At 35.5% G+C, this 23,112-nt stretch overlaps 1 protein-coding gene across 5 annotated transcripts in view; it reads right to left on the bottom strand.

Moving 5' to 3' along the window:
- LRRC4C (leucine rich repeat containing 4C) overlaps nt 1-23,112 on the bottom strand; it is a 1,352,261-nt gene that overhangs the window by 216,082 nt on the left and 1,113,067 nt on the right. The window contains exon 1 of one of the 5 annotated variants that reach the window (XM_019812289.3): nt 6,628-6,645. The exons of the other annotated variants lie outside the window; for them this stretch is intronic. The gene's annotated coding sequence lies outside the window, so the exon portion shown is untranslated. Of the gene's footprint in view, nt 1-6,627; nt 6,646-23,112 lie in introns of those variants that run through there. 5 annotated transcript variants of the gene reach the window in all.

Below are 23,112 nucleotides of genomic sequence, written 5' to 3' on the forward strand. Positions count from 1 at the left end.
GCTCTTTTGCAAGTTGTCTGCTGGTGTCACAGCATCAGATTGTTGAAACTCAACTGTTAAAAACCCTAAAACCAACTGATGCCTGATGTTTCTCATTTATTTCCTAACTTAAAATATATGAACTATAAAAAACATTAAATTTTTTATTAATTTTGTTGTTTTATCTTCTTTCAGAGTTCAAATGACAGAAGCAAAGACAGTCATCACAGTTGATACATCACTTTTCATATCTCGACTTTGCTTTGCCTGAGTGGCAAGGTTGGTGTTCACATTTAAAAAGAAATATGAATTGATGTTCCTTGCACTTGAAAAATATAGGGATGACATTGTATATTTGAACCATAATATGGAGTTTTTTCTGAGTGTTTCTTTGTAAATTATAGCTCAGTGTTATGCTTTGGATTTTGATAGAGATTATATTACTGGTATTTTTTTTTAAAGCAAGACAATTTAATCACTATAAAAAAAAGATATAAAAGCCTTTCTACATGTAGACCATATGGTTGAAAAATTCAGGAGTATTATTATACAAAATCAACAATCTTCAGCTTTATTTATGGCATATTAATGCATAAATTTGGGATAAATTTAAGCCTTGAAAAGTTAATATAAGCACTTAAAAATTAATGGCGTGAACCTTATAAACCAGTGGGAAAAATATCTGTAATTTAACAGAAAAATAGGTGAAGAATATGGGGAACCTTTGTATAGAAAAATAAAGACAATTGGCTAAAAAAAGTTATAAAAATTATGCCATAACACTATCTTAAAGAAGCAAATAATAATGAAATACTGACATCATTGGTTAGTTTTGTAATTCTCCTTTAACTGTGATAATTAAAGCATCTGTTAAAAACATCTCTTTGGTGAGACCAATTGTATTTAAAATGGCTCCATTTCCCCAGTTGATGTCTATTTTATTTACCCTATCTATATACTACATATTGCTAATTATACTAAATTACTATGTAATTTACTTTTTATATCTATCAGTCGATCTATCTATCTATCCACCCATCCATCCATCCATCTTTTTAGCTATCCATATCTCCATTTATGCACTTATTTTTCTTTTTGTCAAATAGAATGTGGGCTCCATAAATTCAGTAGTAATGTATCCTTACTTACCACCCCATCCCTTGCCTAGAATAGTACCTGAAAATTGGTATTCACAAAATGGTCACTGAAAGATAAGTACATGGTACACAATTAAACAATGCATAGATAAACTGCCTCACTACTGTTGGAAGTGCATATTAGTATAACATGGCTTATGTATACTTTGACAAATTTACACAGGAATGAAGCCTTGTGAATAGAAGCGTATATAATATAGTAATATTTATGACAGTAAAGATCCAGAGTTAACCAAAATTTATTGATAGGAGCCTGGACAAAAAAATTACTTGGCATTCATATGATAGGGATACAATTAGCCATTGAAACCAATATGGTTATTTATATGGAGTGATGGCTAAAGATCTCGAAGTTCTATTTCTTAGTTTTTCTTAAGCAAGAAACACATATTTGTTTATAATATCCCAATTTGTTTAAAACTTTTATATATGTGTGTAACATTCTATACATACACATGTGTGCATATAGATAGATATAAATCTATGTGTAACAATTAGAAATTTCTAGAAGGAAAAATTATGCATACTTATTACATTTAAAAAGTGTGAGGTTGGGAATGAAGTGGAAAAGAGACTCTAAATTTTAGCCTCTTTGTGTTAATATGTTTATGTGGCATTTTTCTGTGGGGAATAAGCTTAGGAATTCCCTGAGCTTCCACTAATGGGTTAACAAGGCATAAAGAAATAGAAAGCCACAGGATGAATGCGTACAAAATTAGGTAAACAAGATTAGGTAAACAGGGCAAAGGCCCCCAGTATAGGAAAAAGGTATAGCAATGGGAAATCTCAGGATGAAAACATCCAAGATTAGGTAAAAACGATCAGGTATTCAGGGTGGAAGCACCCTCCAATTTAGTACAATAGCAGAAAGCTGCTTTCACAGGAAGGAAGGACCAAAATAGGTAAACAGGTAAACAGGGCTATAGACCACAGCAGGGCAAAGTAGCCCAGAGTGGAGCCAATGAGCAAAATAAAGGTGTCTTATTGACCCTGAGGTAGCATGCTCTATCTTTCTTGTCCCTTAGGCCAGTTTAGGTAAACAGAGGTGGCTCCTCATATCTGCTGTAATCATCCTTCCACCCTGCACCAGGATTTTGTTTTGCATTGACCCAGACTCCTAACACCACATATCTTCAAAACTCCTTTTCCCTCATGCCCATGAGTTAATGTTCACAGTTTCATTGTCTCTTTGTGTACATCCATCACACTTGTAAGCTTTCTGATCCTAGTAAAAACGGAGCAAGGACACTTACTTGGGGCTCTTGTCTTCTCCTGGACATTAGCCATCTCTTGCATTTCAATCCTGTGTCCACTCTCTTGCTGGACAAGAGAGAACTCCAGACCTAGAGTCTATGACATTTTTCTAGTGATGATAACATGAAATAACATCTGAAAAAATTATAATATAGACCTACACCATTATTCTAAATGCTATTCTAAATGATTATATATATATAATATATAATATATATGTATATTATATATTACAATCTATATTTTGGGGGAAAAAAGAAAGTTGTAGAAAAATGTAGTTAAATAAAAGGAATGCAAGAAATTGAGATTAAAAAGAAAAATAGAGAAATTGAGAGTATAAAAGAACCCACATGTATAGGTACTAAGTGTCTATGTAGACATACATGCTAAAGCCTAAATGGTACTGGATGAATGTCCATCAAGAGTTACCTACAATGACCTTTGGAAAAGAAATTACAAGTGGGAATGATAGGAAGATTTTAATGTTTTATTTATGTTATTTATGTTTGAATATTTCAATAAGAGGCAATAAGAGGATGTTTTATGCATTACTTTTGTAATTAAAAAATAAAGGGAAGGAACTGAAGCCTTTATTATATATAAAAACTTGGTATCACCAGATCTGGAATGTGTCTACCTCCAGATACTTTGAGTATGAAAAGAATGTCTTTAACAAGCCAAAGTGAACCTGGAAGATAAATATTAAATGAGGGGTGGGGTCAGAAGTTCAAAGTGAATAATTTTATGTATCCAGCAAGAACTGTACAGTCTATTCAGGCCAGTTTACTTCCCTAAATCAACTGAGATCTTTTAACTCTGAATTTAGGCTTAGCTAGTCTTTACCTAGAATACCCATACTACTGTTTATACTGAGCACTCCAATGTCTCTTTCTCTCTGATGACACCAAACACCTGAAGGAAGAATTGCTTGTTCCATATTCTACGTTGTTCCAGCATTTATAAATTTATCTATATGTGATTGTTTAACTTTATGATCTACGAATATTTTGAAGTCAAGAATTTTGAGGGACATCTTGTCCTGAGTCCCCAGCTCATTGCAAAGTCTGGTACAAAAGTGCTCAGTAATTGTTTGTGGATGTTGTCACTGATTCTTGACTTCAGAAAGACAATGAAGACTTCCATAAAGTGTAGCATCCATGGTCTCTGCTAAAAGCACTGCCTTGACATTTGAGTATCACTTTCTAGTTTACAACTCTTACATTGCATTATCATCTTCAAGGATCATCTCAAGCCAGAAAAAAATAGGTATTACCACTATTCACATTTTAGTGTTGAAGAAACAGATTTAGCATATTTATCTTCCCGAAGGGCTCACAGCTCACAAGTGGCACAGCTGAGCTTGACTCTCTGGCCATTTAGATATAAAACTACAATCAATTATGTAGACTCAAGGAGGAAATGACACCACGAAGTTGTTCTGGGAGCCAGTGTACTTCTGGTGCCCTAGACATAGCAACGTTCTGCAGAGGTAAGTAAAGGTGAAATAGCGGCTCCATCTTCCTCCTTAGAGACTTCATTTGCAGCAGGGATGGGGGGCATTCTCACAAACACCATGTCCATCCCTGCTCCCAACAGCTCAGACAATGGCCAATATACAATTATACTGCACCACCATTGAAACCCATGCATACTAAATAGACTTGGTGATCCAAATCTGTAACTTCTTCTAATGATTTCAATGTATTGTGGAAATAATAACAACAATAATAAAACATAGTTCCTTCCTGCACACCCAAGGTCAAGACCAGAGATTATTTGAGAAATGGGGGAGAAGAGGGAAGAAGAAGACAGAAGAGCAGTGAAGGAAATGCTTTTCTCAAGGTTAAGCTAAAATTATTGAGCATTTACTCTGCAGTGTTTAAAACACATAGTATAATTATGCAGAGTTTAAGTGCATAAACTTACAAGTCAGACTGCATGGGCTTTGAATGTCAGCTCTGGCATTCACCAACTATGAGTCTTGGACAAGTTGGTTACTTCTTCAGTGCTCAGCCATGAAATGGGGTTGATATTAGCACCTGCCTCACAGGGTTGTTCAGTGACGTGGCCTCTGCCAATTCCTATGGTGTGAACACTCATACCAATGCCTATTAGAAGCCATCAACAAACAGCTCACAAAATCCTTGAATACTGAAAATTCTTGAAATTCTTATGACATAACCAGCCAGCTCAAGCATATTTCTGTTGCTATGATGATTAAAGTTAGTATCACAAGCACTGAAGGGAGTTCCTGGGATAGTGTGCATATATTCAGCATTTTTGTTTGTTTTTTAAAAAGATATACTTACATTAATTCATCTGTTCCTCACAATTATTCTGAGATTGGTGTTATTATTATTTACATTTCAGAGGAGGTTAATAAGGTGGGAAGGGCTTCAGTGTCTGGTTGTAAAGGAGAGAAGTGAGACTTGACCAGTCTGATGCACCATACCGTCCTCTTGCCTGAGCCTTTGGGAGATCACATCCCATTGTGCGTATGCAAGAGTTTGTGCATGCTTACAGAATGAAAGAAGGGGAGAGAATCCGGGTAAAATAATACACTCTGGACTGCCACTATCAGTTCTAGAGTCTCCCTTGGTCCCAGGGATATTTTTGTTGCCTAGGAGGCAAATTACATGATACCACGGGGAAGATATTCTATTATGTATTCCCAAGAATAGGGCAGAAAATAAGGACAGCATCTACTCCCTGAGTGCCTGAGTGTTTACCTGCATTTGACATTTTGTTAATCATTTGGAATGAATTATCTTATGTAGTAATCATAAAAAACTGTCTAAGGAAGGATTTGTTTTGTACCATTCTGCAGCTAAGGTAACCGTAGCTCAGAGATGTTAAATAACTTGCTCAAGGTCACAAAGCTCTTATTAAACATCAACTTTGTTTGAATCCAATATTCTATGGATACACTGCAAACCATATATTCTACTGCTGTCTCTTAAATTCATGAAAAATTATCAAGAAATTTAGGATTACATTGATGCCCTTTAGAGGTGAGAATATTATCAAGAAATTTAAGCTTCACACTAAAGCTTTTTATTTATTTTATTTAATTTATTTTATTTTTAAGTAATCTCTACACTCAACATGGGGCTTGAACTCAACAACCCCAAGATAAAGAGTGGCAAGCTCCACCAACTGAGCAAGCCAAATGTCCTACGCTAAAGCTTTGTAGAGTTGAGAATATTAGAGACCAGTGTCAGGCCAAACATAGGGGGCTGAAGAAAATTCATGTATTCAATGTGACTGTTACTTCATTAAAAATATAATTATATTTTATTGTCAAAGCCCCTTTACTTTGAGTATTGTGTATAGGTCTGAGACCAGAGGGGAGCAGGACCATAGATTTTGTGCCTTTCAGAAAAAGTCACATTAAAAGATATGCAAGGGTCAACTTCAGGCTACTCTACATTCTGTTTGTACGTTCATTGTATTGGAGGAAAAAAAGAATTAATTGGTTCATTTAGCTCTTCACTTAATTCAGCCTTTTATTGTGCACTTCAGTTCTCATCCAAATGAACAGAGACAGTGCGAGAAACAGAACACAATTTAATGGGGCTCTCAAAAATGTGCAGTTGTTGCCCTTGCTTCTTTAATAGACACAAATCATTTATTTCCTTCTGTAAAACTCCATTACCCAGCAAAAAATAGTTTCTTAACAAATGTATATCTTACCAAAAATGGAAAAATGGAAAATGCATCCTCCTCTCTCCCTCTCTCTCTCTCTCTCTCATATGCACAAAGTCATAGAGACTCATTCACAGTGATCTATACACAAGCCTCCCTACTGAGTTCTACAAAGCCCACAAAGCATGTTAAGGATATAATGTCCTTTTACACGTTAAGGACGTAATGTCCTGAGCATGAAACAAAGAATTGAGAGAAATTAGAAGTTAAAGGGACCTTAGCTCAAATTAACTCTGTTCTTCCCATTTTATAGATAAGGAAAGTGAGTCTTGAGAGGTGAGGTGATTAGCCCGGGCTCATGCAGGTGATCATTTGGGAACATAAATCAAGCTGTCCTCTCCAAACTCTTAATATAGCCTTCTCTCTCCTATACTGGGCTACCTGCCCAGTATTGATCAATATTCATAATTTCAGTGGTCCCACACACTGATCTCATTGAGTGACTATCATCCTATCCTCCCCCAAAATGCATGTGCATCTATAGAGAATCATGGGGCATCCTTCTGTTTCCATATAAAAAAATTCCCCTTACCTTTTAGAAAATACTCCATGCTCTTCTTTTTCACAGTGATCATCTTTTGAGACATGGCCTTGGGAAAGGACCAGAGAAATAATTTTATTTTTTTATTGAAAGCTCCCAAATATGAGTTCATGGCTGGTTTGAATTTCCACTGACTCTCCTGCTCCTGCTTCTTCCCACACAACCATAAATACTTTACTTGCCTCATGCTAATGATTTTTATCAATTTAAAGAGCTAGTTTAATTAATCTCCTGTTTAACAAAAAAACACAAGTCAATCTGATAAAATGTTTAGGAGAAAAAGTAAAGCTGATGTTCTTCCCCACAGTGATGTGCCATGTAGGTTTAAGGAACGGCATGGGCAAGTGATACAGAAGTAATTTGTTACTGGAAAATAGTCTAGATGTGTGTGCTCATCTTAAAAACTTAGCACTACTAAGTGGCATTGTGCAAGCCTAACCTCCCATCTTTCCCCAGCAAGCCTCTGCTCTGGGGAACAGATCCAGGTGATAGAGGTGCATGTCACATCCTGGTTGCTTGGGAAATAAGCTGTCATTTCATTTTGAACTTCCCAGTAGTATGAGTTCAGCTTTCTCAGTAGAGATAACATTTTTTTTTCCCCCAAAGTCATCCATTATTTGTACTGGGGACTCAGTGTTAATTTCAATGCTTGTCAATTAAGTTCATCCCTTAATTTAATAGGGATTTGTATACAAAACATCACAGTGCTAATTCTAGTCTTTATTTCATGCCTAGAATGAGCTTTACCCTCCAAGCATCCTCGCATCCAATCACAACATCTCAGTTTATCCTGTAGCCAAAGTAATCCTCTTATGTATAGGTTTGATGAGATCTTCCTGCTTCAGAACCTCTTGGATTCCCACTCTCTACTAGATATAATCCAAGTTCTCTCACACAGCAATAAGGTTGTAAACAATCTGAATCAGCCCACCTGACTAGACTTTTATGTCTTTTACTTAATTTTCACGAATCCTTTATGTCCTCTAAAACTTGTCTAGTTGAAAATCAAAGTCAGAATTAAAAATATATATATACCTAATTAGTAGCTTTGCAAAAGCCTTTCCCCATCTGATACAATGATGCCTATGGGATTTAGGGGAAAAAAAGAAAATTAAAGAAGAAGAAAAACCCAAGCCACACTTAATAGGACACATTTTTGAGAGCCTAAGAATGAGAGTTAAAAAAAATAAAGTATCACTTGCTGAAAATTAAGCTGGCTACTCTCTAGGTTAAACAAAATGTTAAAAATAGAATTCAATCCTAAACATTTTATGCATCCATAAAAAGTTAAGAGAATCCAGCAAATAAAAAATGGATAAAAATGAATAAAACATATGAAGAAATGTGCTATGCATTGAGGGTCTGTGCTCCACCTTCTGCCCCAAATTCTTATGTCAATGGCTGATCCCCAGTATGATGGTACTTGGATTCATAGCCTTTAGGAGGTATTTAGGTTTGGCTGAGGTCATAGGTATGGAGAACCCATGATGAATTGGCGCTCTTATAAAAGAATGAAGAGCACAGAGCTCTCTTTTTCTGCTATATGAGGATAGAACAAGAAGTTGACAATCTGCAACCCAGAAGAGATTTCTCCCCAGAACCTGATTATGCTACCACCTGATCTCAGACTTTCAGCCTCCAGAACTATGAGGAATCAGTTTCTCTTATTCATGAGCCACACCATCTATGGTACTTTTTATGGCAGCTTCAACTTAGATACACTAGTTTTCCGTGTGGACCACGGACAGTGTAGGACAGTGATCTGTGAAAGAAGGTAAACAAATGAGATGATATCTATGACTCTCCTAACTGACCACCTGGACAGAGATTCCAGGCCACAGTACATGGAGAAGAAATCCAAGAGCCTCCTGTTCTGCTTGAGTTGAGGAGACAGTATTTCAATTTGGGGGAGGCAAAAAGGCTAGAATTTGAGATGCAGAATACAGAGAGGAGAGAGTAGTACAGAGGGCTCCAGAGAACTGCCAAGGTTTCCATGTAAGCCATTAGATGAGTACTGATTAGTACACAAGTGTGAGGAAACTACCAAGTCTGGAAGAGGAATCAGCAGATAGGAGCAGATGCACAAATCCCTGTTGCTCACACAAGAGGAAAAGTTCATGTTCCCACCAAACAGAATGGGCAGACTTCCTAACAAATGGGTCGTTGAGCAGTGACCACAAAGGGTATTGCCTCGGTAGTGAGGTCTAATGAGCTGCAGACTAATGGCTGCTCTGCACCCAGTAAATAAACTAAAAAGAAAATTTTAAAAGAAATTAAATTATACCACATAACTTAACTGTATACAAAACCAAGACCACAAATATTGCAAGAAACAATAACAGAAAAAAATCCAGCAACCACTAGCATAAACTTTACAATGTCTGGCATCCAATAGGAAATTACTGGTCATGGAAAGAAGCAGGAACATTTGACCTATAGTGGAAAGAAACATCAGTTAATAGAGACAGACCCTAAGTTGACTTAGATGAAAGAATTAATAGAAAAAGATGTTAAACTGCTATTATAAATATACTCCATATGTTCAAGGAGGTAAATGAAAGGCATGGATATGTTAAGAGATATAGAAGATATGAAAATGATCAAATTGATGGGGGAGGGGAAGGAAAAAAGATGTTAGAGAGGGAGGGAGTCAAAGCATAAGAGATTCTTAAAAACTGAGAACAAACTGAGGGTTGACGGGGGGGTGGGAGGGAGGGGAGGGTGGGTAATGGGTATTGAGGAGGGCACCTTTTGGGATGAGCACTGGGTGTTGTATGGAAACCAATTTGACAATAAATTTCATATTTAAAAATAAAATAAAATAAAAATTTAAAAAATGATCAAATTGAACTTCTAAAGATGCAAAATGTGTTATCTCAGATGCAAAATACACTTGATAGGATTAAAACCAGCTTAGATATTACAGATGCAAATATAACTCAAAGACATAGAGATATAAACAATCCAGAATGGAACTATCCATTTTAAAATATAAAATCAAATCAAATCAAATCAAATCAAATAATAAAAGGAAGTTAACAAAGCATCCATTAGCTATGAGGCAACTTAAGGATCGTAAAATATATGTAATGATGTCTCAGAATTGAGACAGAATGGACAGAAAAAAAAATGGACAGGAAGAAACCTTGCAGAAATAATAACTAATATTTTTTTCCAAATTTAATGAGAACTATGAACCTACTGGTTAAAGGAGCTAATGAACCCAGGGAAATAATGAGAAAAGAAAAAAAAAAACCTTACAAAGTGACATCATAATCATATTGCTTAAAACTAGTGATACATTGGGGTACCCAGGTGGCTCAGTCGGTTGAGTGTCCGACTTTGGCTCAGGTCTTGATCTCATGGTTCGTGAGTTCGAGCCCCCGCCGGGCTCTGTGCTGACAGCTCAAGGCCACGAGCCTAGTTCGGATTCTGTGTCTCCCTCTTCCTCTGCTCCCCCCCTGCTCACACTGTGTCTCTCTCTCAAAAATAAAGATTAAAGAAAATTAAAAAAAATAGTTTAAATGTTACAAGCAGTGCAAAGAAAAACATTAGCTATACAGGAAAAGACAAGAGACTCTTTGTTGGGAAAATTACAAATGGAAGAAAATGAAGCCACATCTGTAAAATACTGGTGGAAAAAAAAAAAAAAGAAGACAACCAACAACCTGTTAACTTAGGATCCTATATCCCACAAAAATATTTTTTCACAGTGAAGGTAAAATAATATCTTTTCCATAAATACGGAACATGAAAGTCTTCATCACTACCTGACAAGCAATACAGAAATGTTAAAGGAAGTACTTTAGACAGAAGGAAAGTGGTACCAGGTACCAGGTCGAAATTTGGAGTTAGACACAGGAGTGAAGTATATGGCACATGGTAAGTATGTGGGAAAAAATAAAATTTAAATGGTGATAAACAAACAAAATGTAATTGGCTATTTAAAGCCAATATACCATATTTACCATATATACTATGATTTAAAAGGATACAAAATAAGATCTCTACCAGAATTTACTCATCCTATATTTTTTCCTGATTTCATCTCTATGAGGGAACATGCATTAAAAACTTGAAAAGAGGGGCCTGAGTTCTTTCTCCAGTTCTACTTCCAACTATGTAACCTGAGAAAGGGTGCTTTCTCATTCTGTGCCTCTGTTTCTCCTGTGTAAAAGAAAGGCATTGGCCTTTATTAAATTCTGTGGTTCTTTTACCATATGGTACACCCTTCCTAATGTCTCTTCTTGACAAATTCCTGTCACATGACTTCTAAGGAAGAACTGAAAGCAAGCTTGGAGAGCTTCAGAAAGACTTTTTAAGCAGGGTGATGTATAAATCAAAGAAAGGAGGAGGGCTGAACATTTTTTTTTTTTAACAATAGTATTTAAGAGAAGCAAATGTCATGGGTGGTGACTCAAGCTGACGACTGTCAGATATTCATGATGAAGAACAAAAATGCCAATCTTGACACGATGAGAATAACTATCTTCACTGTCATCATGATTTTTTTCAAATATTTATTCTATTTAAAGTACCTGAGTGGGTTGTGTGAGGTATAGACCTCTCTCCATTTTACTTATTATATCTGACTTTGCAACCAGATACATACTATCAATAATATTTTAAATTCATCTCAGTAGAAATACACCTTACATAGTCTCTCACACACACACTTCAAAGTTCAGTTCAGTTCAACAAATGTTGATTGAATATCAATTGAGGAATTCAATATGGTATATCAGAATGATATGAGACCGGGATTTTAATCTCAACACAGCTAACTAGCTTAATTACCTAGAAAAAGTCTTATTTTGTTAAAAATATGTTCTGTCTTCTATAAAAATGAGGAGGCTAAATTATATTATTCTGAAGGTCATTTCCAGTTACAAAGTCTTATAAGTGTCTCTTTACTTACAGCTGTGCTGGAAACTGTGGATGAAATAAACCAGTATAAGATATGCTTCTTACCTTTGAGAAAATTATGGTCTAATTAGGTCATAAACTATATACATATTTTTAAAGTTTATTTATTTATTTTGACAGAGGGGTCAGAGAGAGAGAGAGAGAGAGAGAGAGAGAGAGAGAAAGAGAGAATCCCAAGCAGGCTCTACAATGCCAGTGTGGAGCTAAATGTGGGCTCAAACTCATGAACCGCGAGATCATGACCTGTGCTGATATCAGGTTGGGCACTTAACCGACTAAGCCACCCAGGTGCTTCTAAACTGTATACATATTTAACTCAGAATTAATTGCTAAATGTTGATTATGTGCAAGGAATTAGGCTTGGTGCTACTTGAATTATAATAAGTATAAACTCCAGGGAGATATTGTCAGCTAGGATTTCAGGAACAGCTTTGCAAAGAAGGTGAGATGCAGGATGGAATTTGAAGGATGGATGGTGTTAAACTACGGGTATTGTGAGAATATGGCTCACCCAGATGGTAAGATTTTAGACAAAAACTTTAAAAGAATAATATTTACTCACATTATGCTTATAAACAGGCAAGGTTTACAATAGGTAAGATTTATTTAAATCATGTGTGTATGTCTCTGTGTCTGTGTGCAATTTATATACATCCACACACATTTCTTGACTGAGCCATTTTAATGAGGAGGAGAAAGAATGAGGACAAATGCAATGGGATGATGCAGTACAAATAGTACCCAGATATTCTCATTTCACATTCAAACACTGAAAGTAACTAGGTCTACAATCTCATGTAACTCTTTTTACATTTCTTAGTGTTATTAGCACTACAATATGGTGGTGGTAGAGGGTATTAGGTAAACTAGATGAGTTTTGACTATCAGTGCTAGCTCTATCATTACATATTGACAATTTGAACTGAATTAGTGTTCACTTTGATCATTGAATCATATCTGTTTCTGAGATACAGAGGCACACAGCTCCTTCCAGAAGGAGTTGGTTATCTGGTTTGGGAACCACTGCATAGATATAAAATTGAGACTACAAATGTTTCTTTAATATCTGCATCCTCACTACACATTTTATCTCCATTTATGTGGCAACCTTGTTTTCCATGGTACTTCTTATGGTTAACATAGAACCAACTACATTGTAGACATTAAGTTAACCTCTTACTTAAATTATCAGTGAACACATTTATGAAAGTACACTGGTTAACTAATTAGTACCATATTGAGAGTTTTATTGGCTCTTTACTTCTGTTATTGAATAGTATAGACATATACCAGTTCATATATACTCATTTTTCCATCTTTTCTGATTGATTTGGTGGAAACAGTGTCAGTAGTTAGTCCACATTTAGCTCATAACAGAAGAGTCCACCACTAAATTGTATAATGTGCAAGACTTTGATGGTGCACTAATATTTTTTGAAAAATTGCCATCACCATCTCTGTTGTATTACATTGAATTACACCATGGCCATGCTGGCAATCTGGAAAGACCTAAGAGAAGAAAAGCAAAATGGCCTTAGCTAGAAGGGGAAACATGAGAAGAACAGAGGGTAGAAGCCACAGCATTACATGTAAAGCTCTTTGGGTGTCTTCCAAGTCATGAACTCCCCTTTTTTGAGGACTTAGTCATCTACATATCTTGTGTCCCTAACTCCATCAGCTCTTTGGTAAAATATCATATTTTCAAAGAGGTCTTCCAAACAATCTTAATTTATCATTGCAACTTCTTGTTTTTGCTCCCTTTTCCCTTTCTCCACAGCAATTATCTTCTGGAATATTATGTGGGTTACAAATGTGTTTGGGTATTATCTGGCTCCTCCTGCTAGATTGTGAACTTTGAAAGGGCAGCTTGCCTGTGTTTATATACATATCCTAAGTCTTCAGCATAATGCTAAAGTGGAATCTCAACAAATATTCAAAATTTCAAATATTCAATGTAAACTGCACTTTCTAACCCTGCACACCACTGATCACCTGGGCAGCAATGTTTTTATTCATGACTTATGACTGTGGTCGCAGATGATTGCCTTAAGGCAGTTACCTTCTCAAACGTGGCCAAGGCATTTATATTAATAATATAGAAGAGTGGGAGAAGTAGGTATTTTAAAAATCAACACACATAAACAAATAATTATAAATTGCACTACTGTGGCATGAAATAAAAGGATGAGCAAAAAATGGGATGCAATTTCCATTGGGAGGATTAAAGAAGATCTTCTGAAAGTACTAACTTGGGTGCAGTCTTGAAAGGGAAGAGAATTTTGAGTTGCAATGTTCTTACTTCTTTTAATCCTAGCTAATTAGTCTTCAATGTTCATATCAGGGCACATGAAATCTTCTACGCAAGGGTGAATCAAAATTTTCTCACAGCCCCACAGATTTCTCCTGCAACGCCCTTAATACAGGACACTTTTACATGTGGTTGTGTGATTATTCACTTAACCCCTGTATTACCTCTAGACTAAAAGCTTTATAAGTGAATGATCTCATTTCCTGGGTTTTCCCAATTCCTGATTTTGGCTTCTCTTGAGGAATAACTGAATGTCTGTGATCATTGGGTTTCAGAATAAAATTATGCATTCTTATAATAAAATTCCTGTTATTATTTATTTGCTAGCCTGGTAGGTTTTTGTCTGGTGCAAACAAGAGATTTCCATGACGTCATATTTTGCTCTACAAAGATAAGTTTGCCATTCACAGCACTAATATGAAAGATATAGCTGTCCCACAGGCTTTGCAGACAGGCAAACAAGGTTTCAAGTCCGTGTCCTATCATTTAATGGTTGTATCACCTTGGGCCAGTCTTTCAATCCCTCTGAGCCACAATTTCCTAATCTTCAGTAGAGTGATAATAATGCCTACCTTAAGGGATGTGGTAAGATTAACTAGATGTTACAAACAAAGTATCTACAGTGTCTTAGCAAATAAATGAGCTTCATAAGATGGTTAATGAGATAACAAGATAATGGTTAATGCATAAGAAGAGAAAGGCAGAGGGGCTGCTTTTTACTACATCTCTTCAATAGAAATATATTGATAACTATTGTGTACCAAGTTTGTGGCTAGATGTACAGTGATACAGTCATAATCAGGACACAAGCCTGTCACCAAGGTGAATACCAGTTGACTCCACATGATAATCACATGAAGATAGGAGCTGGAATCAGCTTTGTCTTCTGCTATTGCCAGCCCTTCTCTTTGATTCCCAGGGAGCAGTGAACTTTAAGGACCCAAGCTTTTTTTCCATTATTTTCCCTCTTCTTATGATACCATTTTACTCTGTAGTTTTTAAACGGTTACCAGGATGACTAAACAGAGGAAGCAACTACCTAAACACCATCTCCAAAACTGTAGTATAAGGCAAGATGTACATACCAAATAGAAAATGAAAAAAAATGGCAGACTTGCCAAATGTTTCATAGGCACTCCATATTGATCTGGTTGTTTCCAGTTGTTTTTTTTTTTTTAATAGGGAGAAGCAGAAGTAATTATTTTAAAACAAAATGGCACTTTATAGCTCCAAGAAGATTTGCATCCATGAGAAGTTATAAAAGTGATTACCTTTAGATTTCTTGTATCTGAGTAAGGATGCAAGAAGTTTAATGGCCTGCTAAGATGAATGTAGTCCTACAGGGACCCACATAATTCAGCACCTGTAGAGACAGAGCTGAGAGTTGGCCAGTAGGGTTTATTAATGTTGGTTAGATGGGAACACACACACACACACACACACACACACACACACACACACGCACACACGATGCAAAATGCCAACTAAATGCCCAGACAGAGAGTTAAATACCATTTGTGACATCTCAAACTGAAACTACTGAACACTGAAACTACCACTATTGACGGTATAGGAAGCTCTTTACATTTTCAATAAGACTGATGATGATGGAGGGTGTTATTTTGAGCAAGGTACCCATCCTCAGAAGTTAGATTAGAAAGGATGGGGGACAGGGGGCAAAATAAAGTAGCAAGCAACAACCACAATGGCTTTACTTAATATATATTATAAACAACCTTACAAAATTCACTAAGAATATCAAGGTTGAAGAAGGGTCTCAAAACAAACCTGTTAAGACTAAGGGTCATCAAGCTGTGATTAAAAAAAACCCAAGAACACAAAATCAAAGTAACATTTTGAGAGGGCTTCTGCCAGCCCACACTCTGCCACAAGAGGTTTACCACAAGAGGTAAAACAAAGCTGGCAACTGTTTTAGTAAAATGTTTTAGTAAAATCATCCTAGCATGGGGTTTACAAGGGAGCAAGAGACAGTACATGGGGCTCACCGAGATTGTATTTTCCAAGAGATGAAAAATTGTTTTTAAAATAAAATTATGCAATACATAACTGAAAATAAAAACATTAAAATAAAATTTGTTTTCAATTCATTGCTGCTATTCCAGATTTTTATAGGCCCACCTTTTAAAATGGATCTTTGTAAGCTCATTTTAGCAAATGCTTTGCAAAGTTTTAACGTGGAGTGAGTCATATTTAATTGCCACTGAACACTGACTTTATGAAGAATTTTGTCTAAATACAACCTTCAGACACAGAGATACTCATTTTTGCATAAGAAGTGCTGCTTGCTAGATCACAAAGACATTAATGAAAAAAAATTAGAAAATAGATTACAGGCATTCTTTCCACAAAAACTGAAGCACAGGATTATTAGTTTTCATATCGCATAAAAATTCTACAGACATTGCATCTGTACTTGTCACTTTGTGTGTTAATTTTTTTTAATTGCAGGCAGCTTCCCAATATTATAAACTGTAGCTTAATTCTATTCAAACTTTTCCAGCTGGGGTAATATATGCTTTGGCCTTGTCTGCTCTGCAAAGTTGGGATGGTTCTTTGCGAATAGGAAAGGTCTAGACACTATATTTTGTACACTTCTCACAATGCTGTTGGCAGAAAAACATTTCCTTTATATCCAGAGGTATAGAATTTGCAGCATTGGCCCAAGTAACCATACATTATTTTAATGATCAATTCATTTACTACAACCTCCCAATTGCCTAAATCCCTAATCGGAGTGTAAATGATTATAGACCATGGTGGACTCTTTTGTTTTTGCAACTGAAGCCTTTCTGAGTTAAATAAGCAGTTGGGCCTATTAACCCTTTCAGATACTATCATGAGTTTAATATAACCTTAGTGAGCCAACAACTATTTACAAAGCTATGTGCTAAAAAAATGAATATTCAAGGTGAATCAGACCAAGCCTCTGCCCTTCATGGCCTCACAGAAATGTAAAAGTATAATTAGTTCTAGAATATTGAAACACAAATGGATCAGAAAAAGACATAATGAAAGTAGAGATTCCAAATTGGACAACAGGGCTCAGGAAAATACTGCTTTTTCACTTGAGTCTGATAGGCTCATATATTTCACAATTAGGTAGGCTGGGGAGGGGTGGAGACAGAGGAGTAAGATAAAGAAACAGAAATACAGAGATATGTCTTAGAAGCATATCTAGAAATTTAAGTAGTATATATTTAAAAGAAGCATGGATGTGGCCTTTGGTTCATGGGATCAAAAAAACATGGGATCAAATAGTTTCCCAAAACAGGTGTATTTTTAAAGAAGCTATCAGTCCAGACAAAAGGTCTGTGACTGAGACATGAAACAACCTTTATGACCCCACCAATAGGAAACAGTAGGAAACTTTGCAAAGGAGGTCAAATTTTCAGTGCCCATGGAGGATATGGAATGCAAAGCAAGGACCTCAACCAGACAGCAACCCTAGGGCCTAATCAAAGGATATTAAGAGCCTTCTCAGTGTCTGTCTAATAGAGTTTCAGAAACCCCTGATAGATAATGGGCACTAGGCAGAGAAACACCCTAATCCGCTCTGGATTATCACCATTCTGCCTCTACTTAGAGACAGTGCTTTGCTTTTGAGATTAGATTTGGCCAGTAGGTAATATCTTTAAGGTTTACAATCTTAATTACATCTTCAAATCTCTTTTACAATGTAACATAACATGTTCACAGTTACCAGAGATTAGGACAAGGATGTTACTTGGTGAGCAGGAGGGGAGTGGAATAGAGAGGCAAGGCATCCGGCCTACCATACCCATAATCCTGGACTTTGAGCTTGCTGGCATAAACTTGGAATGGATTTTTTAATTGCCTCCCCTGGGAGGAGAGAGAGTAATATGTTGCTGACCGGAGGGATGGGAAGCTATATACATTATGATCAGCAAAGTAGATTATTTTTCATTACCCCTATTCACCAAATATTTCTGACCTCTGATCATTTGGTGGGATTGGATATCTGGCTTCTGACTGATTGAGTAGGGGCATTTGACCAATTCTTGTAGAGAATCCTTGCTGACCCATAATGGATTGCTTTTAAGCCAGAGAAATTGGGATTTTTTTTTTTATAGTAGTTTGAATAACCCAGTCAATAATAGCTGGAATAGTAGATGTGCAACTATTATTTGTGAATGGAGGACTTCTAGGTCTAGTATTGGTGTCATAGTTTTCCCAACACACATGTATGATCTTTCCAATTAAAGGACAGATTCTTTAAAAACTTGCAAGGACAATTGGGTGACCCTATGTACAAAGTTAAATATTAATGTCTGCCTCAAATCATATACTACAATCATTTCACATAAATAGAGACTCACATTTGAAAGGCAGAATAATAAAGCATGTGTTAGATAATATAAAAAAATCTTCATGACCTTGGGGACAGGGATGATATCTCATTAAACTAGTCACCAGGAAGCATTAACCATAAAGGAAAATTTGATGAATTTGATAATTAAAATTTCAAAAATTCTGTTCATCAAAATATACCAAGGAGAGTGAAAATCAAGTAGTGAAACGGGGAACACATTTTCAACGTAATCAGCAAAGGATTACTATGCAGAATATAAAAAAAACTTTTGTAAATCAACAGATAAAAAGACTCAATAGGAAATGGATAATGAATTCCATAAGCACTTTCCACAAAAAAATCCAAATAACTAATAAACTTATGGAAGATATTCTAATAATTAGCATCCAACATAAAATAAATGAAACACAAAGGACATATCATTATTCCTTCACAAGATTACCAAAAACTAAAAAGCTTAACAATAATAAGCACTGGCAAAAAGATGGACCAAAGATAATTCTCATTCATTGTTGGTGAGAGTGATAATCACAACAATTTTGTGATAACAATTGAAAAGTGTTTAATATACATAAAAGTTACTAAATAAATGCTTGTGGTTGTTGTGGTTGTTATTATCATGCCTTTACTGACTCTCATAGGTAGGATTAGTCTTATTCAATCATTGAACATGCACTCATTAATTTCCTATTCTATGCTAGATCCCATGTTAGAACCTGAAAATCCATATGTGGATTTAAGAAAAATGGTTTTAATGCCTGTACTCAAATTGCTTACTTTTTAATGGAATTAATCATTTGTTTCGTTTTTACTTCAAGTTTCCTCCATAGAAATTCATATCACTAAAGTATTTAACATCTATAATTTATTGAATGCTTAATATGTGCTAGGAAAACAGAAAGCATATTAGTAAATAGCAAAACAAAAACAAAGATTCTGGAGAAAGTTTAAGATTTCTTAATGAAGTTTTTCCACATTCTTATTATATTTTACTCTCAAATTTCAGACATTCTTTTTAGTAGGAGCTCATTTCATACCCAGCCAGCCCAGCAAGAAGGAACATCAGAAAGGAGGAAATTGCTAAATCTCTCCAAGATTCTCTGCATCCTGTACAAAATGCTACTACTATTAATCTGATTAGGGTAATGTATTTATCTCTCTACTTGGCTCATTTATCACGTGTTAAATTTTAGCATCCTTTGAATTTATTGAGGGAAGGAAAATAGAACCCCAAATACTTTGAGATCACTTCTTCAATTTCCTCATTTTACAAATGAGAAAACCTGAAGTATAAGGAGGTTGAGCAAAAGGTCTAAAGTCACACAGCTGGCAAAGAACTAAGTTTAAGTTCTTTATGTTCCTTTCATGCTAATGTTTGAAAAACCGTAGAAATTAACTCTATGGATCCTCGAGATTCCTAAGATATTTGCAGTTGAACAGAAGTTTCTGGTACACTGCACAGACAACAGACTGAAACACACTTACAGTCCTCCTATTCACTTGCCTTGTAACATCAGCCTGAGGAGCAGACTTGAGCTTTGCCACACACCTAGAGGCTACAGAGGTGCTCTCAGGAACAGAGGCCAAAGGACACCATCTTTGACACTACAAAAAAAATTTTTTTTTTAAAAAAAGAACATTACACGGGTGCCTGGGGGGCTCAGTTGGTTAGGTGTCTGACTTTGGCTCGTATCATGATCTCACGGCTCGTGAGTTTGAGCCCCATATCGGGCTCACTATATTAACAAAGTAAAGAATAAAAATCGTATCATCATCTTGATAGATGCAGAAAAGGCATTTGATAAAATTCAACATCATTTATGATAAAAACTCTCAACAAAGTGGGTGTAGAGGGAATGTACCTCAACATAATTAGGATCATACATAAAGAACCCATGGCTAACATCATACTCAATGGTGATATGTTGAAACTTTTCTCCTAAAATCAAGAATTAGACAATAACAAAATATAAATACAAATAATTTATAAAATTTAAAAGACATCCAAGTTGGAAAGGAAAAAGTAAAACTGTCACTATTTGTGAACATGATTTTATATATAGAAAACCCTAAAGACTTTACAAAAACAAAACACAACTGTTTGAACTACTAAATGCATTCAATAAAGTTGCAGAGTACAAAATCAAGATAGAAAAATCTGTTGTATTTCTATACACTAACAACAAATTTTTAGAAAGAGAAATGAAAAAAAAAGCAATCCTATTTATAATTGAACCAAAAAGAATCAAATGCCTAGGAATAAATTTAAACAAGAAATTGAAATACATACACACTGAAGACTATAAGATATTGATGATAGAAATTGAAGAAGACACAAAAGAAATGGAAATATATTCCATGCTCATGGATTGGAAGAATATTGTTAAAATGTCCATACTACCCAAAGCAATCTACAGTTTCAATGAAATCCTTTTCAAAATTCCAGGTGCTTACAAGACAGAATAAATGTCTCAAAAAATAATCCAATGGCAGTTTTTCATAGTAGTAGAACAAATAATCCTAAATTTCTGTGGAAAAACAAAAGACCCCAGATAACAAAAGCAATCTTGAGAAAGAAAAATAAAGCTGGAGGCATCATGCTCCCTGATTTTAAGCTATATTGCAAGCTACTATAATCAAAACAGTTTTATACTGGCATAAAAACAGACATATCCATCAATGAAACAGTTGAGATCCCAGAAGTAAACTCATGCATATACAGTCAATTAATTTATGACAAGGAGGCAAGAATATGCAATGGGGAAAGGAGAGTATCTTCAGCAAATGAAGTTGGGAAAACTGGATAGCTACATGCAAAAGAATGAAACTAAACTCCTACCTCACACCATACACAAAAATTAACTCAAAATGGAGTAAAAATTTGAATAGAAAATCTGAATCCACAAAACTCCTGGAAGAAAATACAGGGAATTTATCCCATTGCATTGGTCTTGGCAATAATTTTTTTTGGAATAGGACTCCAAAAGCAAAGGCAACAAAAGCAGAAATAAACAAATGGGAATAAATCAAACTAAAAATTTGCACAACAAATAAAATCATCAAGATAATGAGAAGGCACCTACTTATTGGGAAGACATATTTGCAAATCATACACCTGATAAGGTGTTAATATCCATACTATGTAAAGAACTCATACAACTAAGTAGGAATAAAAGTAAATAGGGCAGAGGATCTGAACAGACATTTTTTTTTCCTAAAGAAGACATCCAGATGGCCAAAAGACACATGAAAACATGCTCAACACCACTAGTCGTCAGAGAAGTGAAAATCAAAACCACAATGATATGCCAACTCATATCTATTGAAATAGCTATTACCAAAAAGACAAGAAATAACAAATGTTGGCGAGGATGTAGAGAAAAAAGAACCCTCATACACTTTGGTGTGAATATAAATTGGTACAATCACTACGGAAAACAATATGGAGTTTCCTCAAAAAATTAAAAACAGAACTACCATGTGATCCAGCAATTCTACAACTAGGCATTTAAGCAAGAACAAACATAGTAATTTGAACAAAAAATATTGGACCCCTGTGTTCACTGCCACATTGTTTACAAGAGCCACGTTATGGAAACCACCTGTCTATGACTGGATGATGGATGAAGAAGATGTGGTAAATATATATACAATGGAATACTGCTCAGCCATAAAAAAGAATGAAATCTTGCCATTTGTGACAACATGAATGGACTCTGAGGGAATTACACTATAAGCGAAATAAGTCAGACAGAGAAAGACAAACATTGCATGATTTCACTTATTTTTGGAACATAGGAAACAAAACCAACTAACAAAACAAAACTCATCGATACAGAGAACAGAATGGTGGTTTCTGGTGGGGAGGAGGGTTTGGTGTGGGCAAAGCACGTGAAGGGGGTCAAAAGGTACAAACTTTCAGGTATAAAACAAAGAAATCATGGGTATATACTGTACAGCATCATAACTATAGTCAATAATATTGTAGTGCACACTTGGAAATTGCCAGGAGAGTATCTCCCAAAAGTTTTCATCACAACCAAAAAAAAAATTTTTTTTTTTTGCAATTTTGTAGTGACAGTTGGAGACTGGCCTTACTGTGGTGATCATTTTGCAGTGTATCAATTCATTACATTGTAAACCTGAAACTAATATAGTGTAATATGTCAATTATACCTCAAAAATGAATTTACTTGTAATATAATCAGGTTAACAGATGGGTTTCTAACATATATAGCTGACTGAGTTATTGGATATTAACTTTAGGGGTCTGTAGCCATACATGGTAACACACTTTCCACTTTATTACCAACATTATCATCTTAGAGGTGGAAAAATAACATTGGCAAAATAAAATCCAATATTGCTTCCTCAAAGCATTACTTCACTGAAGTACTATATAAATAAAATAGAGGCAACCAATTCCCAAGAGGTAAGGTTTGAGGTATTTGGGGGTTTGAACAAAGGTGCAAATGAAACATCTCTTTAACAGCTCGGGAAGAACAATGACAAAACACAAATCAACAAACCTTCACAGACACTACACAGTATTTGGATGAAATGAGTATAGCGCTCAGTGTTAGATTAATAATGTATCCTTTTTCCTACAAGTAGTGGCAGATCCACATTAGAAAAGTGCAGTCGATTTTGCCAAGATTTGACATTCTGTGGCATACCACCAAACTAGAACCAGGTGGTTATGAAAAATCAAATATGCAGCAGGTTCTAATGAAGTTTAAATGTTTGAAGGCACAATGTTTCCTTGTGACCATGCCACCATTAAGCAAAGTTTCTGGAATATTTTTAATATCTCATTTGACCATGCATAACATCACATATAGACAGACACATGCGTATGCATACAGATACACAGACAGTTCCTGATGAGCTA

This window comes from Felis catus, chromosome D1, assembly GCF_018350175.1.
Source record: "Felis catus isolate Fca126 chromosome D1, F.catus_Fca126_mat1.0, whole genome shotgun sequence".
Lineage (NCBI taxonomy): Eukaryota > Metazoa > Chordata > Mammalia > Carnivora > Felidae > Felis > Felis catus.